General features: G+C 37.8%; 1 pseudogene; it reads left to right on the top strand.

Moving 5' to 3' along the window:
- On the top strand, window positions 4127-7463 carry Gm13722 (predicted gene 13722; annotated as a pseudogene).
- Window positions 7464-7773: the final 310 nt, after the last annotated feature.

Raw genomic sequence — 7773 nt, 5'->3', positions numbered from 1 at the left:
TCAAATTAGAAATTGTGATTTCATGTTCAGCAGTGTTTATAAGTTATAAAGAAAAGGTATGGCCACAGACAAAATGGGCACTACAAATACAATGTGTAGAATTAGTGGACAGCTTAAACTTTTTGTCAGGATAATGTGTCCATTTGCATTACAATTTTAAGTTATAAAGATGATTCTGATGAGTTTTTTACAGCTTGTGGTTATTAGTTTGAGTCAATACATTAAGGAAAAGAAAGAGGGGGGGGGGGCTGAGCATTTGCTCATCTTGCAGATGATCAGAATTAGCGTTTTGGAATCCACTTCAGGGGTGGGTCACTGTAGCTAAGCTCCAGGAGATGTGACACCCACTTCTGGCCTTTGTAGATCCCTGCACATGTATGCACACATAGACACAGACACAAGCACATATACATACATAAAAATAGAAAATTAATCTTAAAATATAAAAAAGAAAGACTTTCTTTAAATTTAAGCTTTTAAGTATTTATTAAAAATAAAAATAAATTCAGGATTAGGAAAGCAACAATTAGAAAATACAACATAATAAAGCTTCCATATTTTGAATCACCTTTAATTATCATATAAGTGAAATAGAGAAATAGAAATCTCTTTTGTCATCATTACTTCCTCCAAAATACCTTGTGTAGAGGGATCTTTGGTAGGGTGACAGATAATGGGACACATAGTAGATATAGAAAGCTATCAAAACCTGAGATGAAAATCTAAAGTATTAGCAAGAGGAGAGAGTCCTATTATTTCTGAAGATTGTGCAAGAAGTACCTGTGGAAAATGTTTGAGTAATGACATGGTATTAGTGAGGTCAGTTACAAATATTCATGTGTACAAATAAATGCACCTATGCTTAATGGTTTAACCATACATCACATCAATCACAAAATCCTACTGACTATAACACAGAAAGGAAAGAGCAGGTTCTAGGGAAAAGCTAAGTGGCTGAAGTAATTGCTGCATAGTATGAGGATCTAAGTTCAAATTCCCAACACTCATGTAAAGCTAGTGGGCATGGTGGCACTAAAATCTCAGAACAGAGTAGGCAGAGACAACTGGTACCGAACACATGCTGGCTAGCAAGATCAGCTAAATGTGTGAGTTTAGAGAGACTCTGCTTCAGTACATAATGTGGAGAATAATCAATGAAGACACTGGATATCAATTTCTGAGCTCTATACTGAAATGCACACACATGTTCATGCAATCACATATAAAGCACACATACATGAAACATGTGCATACTCTCATATATACCACACACATGTATTGTCATAAAAAGAAAAGGTTTAGAGAATGGCTATAAAATATAAATACTTGATAAAATTCAATATAGGGCATTTTAATTTCATAAATAAAAGTTACTCCTAATATTTCAAAAAAGTCAATTCTCCCTTCAAACTAAATTACAAATATAATGCATTAAAGTCAAATGGACAGTGGCTTTTCTTAATATATATTCTAAATGTATGTGTACAGATACAAATGTACATAGATATGTAATATATATGTATAAGTTATAAAATGTGTGCATTATGAAATATGAATAATTTCACAGTATTTTTTAAGAATACATAATATAAGAAAATAGTTTGTCTTATGATAAGATTTGTTAAATATATAATAATCTTAACAACACAATACAAAATGGTGTATAAAAACTCCATTAATCAACCCATGCAGAAACTAGAGAAATTCACTAGGTTTATACTAGTATTAGATAGTATTTAATTATTAGTATTTAAAACCATCTATACTGGACTAGTATTAGATAATATTTACATATTCTTTTAATCTTTCCTATATATAATTTCAATAAATTAATGACAAATTCTATTTAGAGCAGGTTCCTATGCTACAACTTCTCATATAGTCATAGATTTTCTTCCTAGTGGAGTATAGTTTTGGAAAACATGTTTTGCTCTGCATTTATATCACACTCCTCCACCATAGCATACTCCTTAAAATCATGAATTTTATCTACATTTACTCACTACTGTGTCTCAAGTGCATTGGACAATATTTTTAAATTAGGTATTTTCTTCATTTACATTTCAAATGCTATCCCATAAGTTCCCCAGACCCTCCCTCCCCCACTCCCCTACCTGCCCACTCCCACTTCTTGGCCCTGGCATTTCCCCGTACTAAGGCATATAAAGTTTGAAACTTGTAATTTCTTGGTGTTCTCCATTCCCTCTGGCTCCCACACTCTTTCTGCTTCATCTTCTAGAGGGTTCCCTGAGGTCTGAGAGAAGAGTTTGATAGAGAAATCCCACTTAGGGATATGGGTTCCAAGGCTTGTATTGTTATATTTTTTAAAATGAATGAATGAGTGAGTGAATAAATGAATGAATGAATGCATAAATGCATGAATGAATGGAAACCTAGCTACTGGAATAATAGCTCTCAACTTAAGTGCCACTTATACCTGCTGGAATAGGAAGAACAGTTTTCTCCAATAGAGTGACAGCAAGTATGTTAACAATCCAGGATAGTCCTCATGTTCAGTAGTAGTTGATGGACATATAATGTACACCACAGTTTTTTGTTTGCTATTATATTATTACACGTTGACCGGGAGAGGATCTATAAGGACTTGGAGGAGAGAAAGGATATTTACCAAAATACACTTGAATTTTTAAATTCTTTTAAATAATAAAAATATAAGTACCATAAAAAATGTAAATGTCATAATTTTAATTAGTGACAAAAACAAGCTGCCCAGCTATAAAGCAAAAAGGGGATGACATGACACTTTAGGCTCTGGTTCTTCAGAATCTACTGCTGAGATCAGTGAAGAATCTCTGACAGCATAATTGACACAAAAGCCAAGTTATCTGTAACTTTAAAAGTAGCTAGAAAGAGTAGATGATTTATTTTGTTTTATGAGTATAAACATGCAAGAATACATATACTTTATTTTTACACATACACTTTATGTCATGAAAGATTTTTTTGCAAAATCAAAGATTACAGTGAAATATCTCATATCTATTATTTTTTTAAAACAATAATAAAGCAAACACAGAAGAGGATGCTCACAGTCAGCTATTGGACGGATCACCGGGCCCCCAATGGAGGAACTAGAGAAAGTACCCAAGGAGCTAAAGAGATCTGGAACCCTGTAGGTGGAACAACATGATGAACTAACCAGTACCCTGGAGCTCTTGTCTCTAGCTGCATATTTATCAAAAAATGGCCTAGTCGGCCATCACTGGAAAGAGAGGCCCATTGGACTTGCGATCTTTATATGCCCCAGTACAGGGGAACGCCAAGGCCAAAAAGTGGGAGTGGGTGGGTAGGGGAGTAGGGGGGAGGGTATGGGGGACTTTTGGGATAGCATTGGAAATGTAAATGAGGAAAATACCTAATAAAAATAAAAAAATTTTAAAAATTATAAATTTTTTAACCTTATAGGGTAACTAGCTGATTTTTAGGTTCTTTTATGAGATTATAACTACGTATTTTCTCACATCCATTTCCTTACTACAAACCCTCTCATGAGCTCTTATTTAAAATCTGGGCCTCACCTTTTATTAATTAATTGCATATATATATGAATGAATAAAACAGATAATTTATTCAATTCCCTAGTTGATAAATTGTTTAGACAACCAGTTTAAGCTTGCCTTGACCTTATTCCACTTATGAGGAATTTAAATTTCTCAAAGTAAATGCTTAAATGTATGCACATGTTTACTTGTATTCATATCCATATATATGTAATAAAAAATAGGGCATGGATTTGTGAGGGAGATTACATGAAAGAGTATGAAATGCATTAGATGGGTGGAAAGGATATAAATATAGTGCTAATATATGAAGTTCTCAAAAAATATTTCTAGAGCCGGGCAGTGGTGGCACACGCCTTTAATCCCAGCACTTGGGAGGCAGAGGCAGGCAGATTTCTGAGTTCGAGGCCAGCCTGGTCTACAGAGTGAGTTCCAGGAGGGCCAGGGCTACACAGAGAAACCCTGTCTTGAAAAAACAACAACAACAACAACAAAATAAAACAAAAACCAAAAAACCAAAAAATTTTAGAGGGGTTCCTGAGTCCAGTTTGTATATTGGAATAGGGATTTCATCTTAACCCCAGTCTGGGGCCTCAATTAACAGAATGAGCAGCTCTCAAAAAAGGCACAAAATCAGAAGCATGGATACAGTCTCATCTGTTAGAAGAAAAATAAGGAAACTAGAAGTCTCAGTATAAATTCATCTAGATCTGGAGGACTGTGAGTCAAACAAACCTGAACAGTGGCGTGTTCGGGTTTAGCTTGAAGATCCACATAAACCCTGACAACAGAGGGTCTGAATTGCATGGAGCAGACTCTATGGACATTCCTCTGTCAGGTGTTAGAGAGCACCGACAGCAAAGACCATCAAGTCCTATGGCTAGGCGAACCCGAAGCCAGACCTGTGTGAGTTCCAGTGGTAGAGTCTCCAGTGTTCCTGTGGGGAGCAGGCGTGGTGTGAGGAGGCAGGGTTCTGTGCAAGGATTGTTCACAGCACTGGGAAGGTTAAGGAATAGAATTAGAGCAGCATTTGGCATTCCCAGAGTTAGTGTCCCTCGCACTAATGTTCTTAACACCCACACAAACTAGTCACTTTACTCTCAGGCAAAGTGAATGGCAGCGGTTTGGAGCAGCACATATTTGGGAAAATGGGGCTAGAAGTAATGTTACAGTGAGGAACACAAACCAAAGATTAGAGCCAATAAGAATACGTCCTGCTTTCAGAAGTCAAAGCCTGCTCCCTATTCAGAGATCCAATGGTACTGTTCATTATAATTTCCAAAGGCAGGGTGGACAGATACAGCAAACAGGAAGAAACAGGTCTGTTAGGCAAGGAGTGTAACTCGGGTCTTTTTAGAACAAGGTAGAGAACACAGAGGTACCGATTATACCCCGATGTCAAACTCAAGACTTCTCTCAAGAATAACTGCAAATTGTATCTTATATCTTGGTTTTCCTAGGTTTTAGGCTAATATCCACTTATCAGTGAGTACATATTGTGTGAGTTCCTTTGTGAATGTGTTACCTCACTCAGGATGATGCCCTCCAGGTCCATCCATTTGGCTAGGAATTTCATAAATTCATTCTTTTTAATAGCTGAGTAGTATTCCATTGTGTAAATGTACCACATTTTCTGTATCCATTCCTCTGTTGAGGGGCATCTGGGTTCTTTCCAGCTTCTGGCTATTATAAATAAGGCTGCTATGAATATAGTAGAGCATGTGTCCTTCTTACCGGTTGGGACATCTTCTGGATATATGCCATGAAACTCAAGAAGAATGAAGACTGAATGCCCCTCCTTAGAATTGGGAACAAAACACCCATGGAAGGAGTTACAGAGACAAAGTTTGGAGCTGAGACGAAAGGATGGACCATGTAGAGACTGTCATATCCAGGGATCCACCCCATAATCAGCTTCCAAACGCTGACACCATTGCATACACTAGCAAGATTTTATCGAAAGGACCCAGATGTAGCTGTCTCTTGTGAGACTATGCCGGGGCCTAGCAAACACAGAAGTGGATGCTCACAGTCAGCTATTGGATGGATCACAGGGCTCCCAATGGAGGAGCTAGAGAAAGTACCCAAGGAGCTAAAGGGATCTGCAACCCTATAGGTGGAACAACATTATGAACTAACCAGTACCCCGGAGCTCTTGACTCTAGCTGCATATGTATCAAAAGATGGCCTAGTTGGCCATCACTGGAAAGAGAGGCCCATTGGACATGCAAACTGTATATGCTCCAGTACAGGGGAACTCCAGGGCCAAAAAAAAATGGGAATGAGTGGGTAGGGAAGTGGGGGGGAGGGTATGGGGGACTTTTGGGATAGCATTGGAAATGTAATTGAGGAAAATATGTAATAAAAAAAATAAATAAAAAAAATAAAATACAAAAAAAAAAAGAATAACTGCAGAATTCTATTCTATTGACTTCCCTGCCAGTCTCTGTAACAAAACTTTTTTCCCCCTCCCACTATTGCTCTGTGATACAGCTTGAGGTCATGGATAAAGACTCCCCCAGAATTTCTTTTATTGTTGAGAATAGTTTTCACTATTCTGTTTTTTTTTATTCCAAATGAATTTGTAAATTGCTTTCTAACTCTGAAAAATTGAGGTGGAATTTTGATATGGATTTCATTGAATCTGTAGATTGCTTTTGGCAAGATGGCCATTTTTACTATATTAATCCTACCAATCCATGAGCATGGGAAATCTTTCCATCTTCTGAGATCTTTGATTTCTTTCTTCAGAGACTTGAAGTTCTTGTCATACAGATCTTTCTTGGTCCTGTGAAGGCTGGATGCCCCAGTGTAGGGGAATTCAAGGGTGGGGAGGTGGGAGTGGGTGGGTGGGGGAACACTCACATAGAAGCAGAGGGAAGGGGGAATAGAGATTTAAGGTGGGTAATGGGGAAAGGGGATAACATTTGAAATGTAAATAAAGAGAATATTCAATAAAATGCAGAAATCTCAAAAAAAAAATAGCAGTAGAACAAAGAGAATCCAGCAGGTACTCAGCTGCCACACAGTGCTGCCATCCAGCAATCATACTAGACCTGCAAGTCAGAAGAATTCTTTCTGGAGAAACTAGAGTTTATCTTCGTAGGATTTCTGTGAATGAGGTGGTTGAGTCATCCTCCATGGCTCTTCGTTCAATTTTAAGGCAGATCATGACTGGGTTTGGAGAGCTGAGTTCTCTAATGGAGTTAGCGCCAGCATCAGATCATCAAAGCAATGATCAGAGTTTACCAGAGGTGTACCTAGAACTGAGTAATGGAGATGCAGCTAATGACAGTGGTCAGCATGGTTCCTCACAGGCCAGGCAGGCCCAGGAGGACAGTACTGAAATGCTAGCTGTGAGTGAGCCCACCCTGCCCCAGGCTTGCACCAGTGGCCATAGAAGTAGAAGGCAGTTATGAAGGAAAGACAATGTAGTCGAGGCTGGAACATTACCCATTCTGCACTGTGCTCATTTCTTCTTACTGTGTGAAGGCACTGATGATCCAATTCATGGTTTAACCAAAAGGTAGACTGACAATCTTTCTACCAGGAGTTAGGAGCAAAACGGGGTTGACAGTGAGTTAGGTCAAGTATGTGGCATGTGCATCAGTGACTATGTGGCTGGGAACAAGCTCCGGAAGCTGCCTTATCTGCTTGAGTTTCATATTCACTGGATTGATTGCTGGTTGTCAGAGAACTGCACCTGCCCCATCTATCAATGGCCTGTCTTAGAATTCAGGGCCACAAACAATGGGTGACATATACGAGGTGTTTAGTGCTGTGTGTTACTGGAGCCACATAGTCAAACAATTTTCTGGAGTTACTTGTGATGAGGTAAACAAAACAAAACACCTATCAGATTATAGTTAGCACTATTTTTTGTGTGCTCTTTATTTTAAACTTGTTACAAAGAGTTTGTTTATACAGAAATTTAAAATGCAGATTTTAAATTATCCAAAAGTAAATAATAGTTAATATTGCTAGAACCAAATAACCTTTAAAATGTTTTAATTCTGGTAATTTTATCATGTTAAGCACTTTTGTATCTGCACAACTCAATATGTTAGGGATCTTGATTCTTTCTCCTAATACTGCAGTAGGTTTTTCTGGGAATTCCACTTTCAGCTCAGTGCTTCATTTAGACACTACAGTCTGTGTTTTTGTAGACGGTCAGGCTGAATGTCTGCTAGATATACTTGAAGTTACTATAAATCATAATTTAACATGTGATAGACTGTGTGTATGTATGCAG

Source organism: Mus musculus, chromosome 2 (assembly GCF_000001635.26).
Source record: "Mus musculus strain C57BL/6J chromosome 2, GRCm38.p6 C57BL/6J".
Lineage (NCBI taxonomy): Eukaryota > Metazoa > Chordata > Mammalia > Rodentia > Muridae > Mus > Mus musculus.
This window is presented reverse-complemented; position numbering and strand designations above follow the sequence as displayed.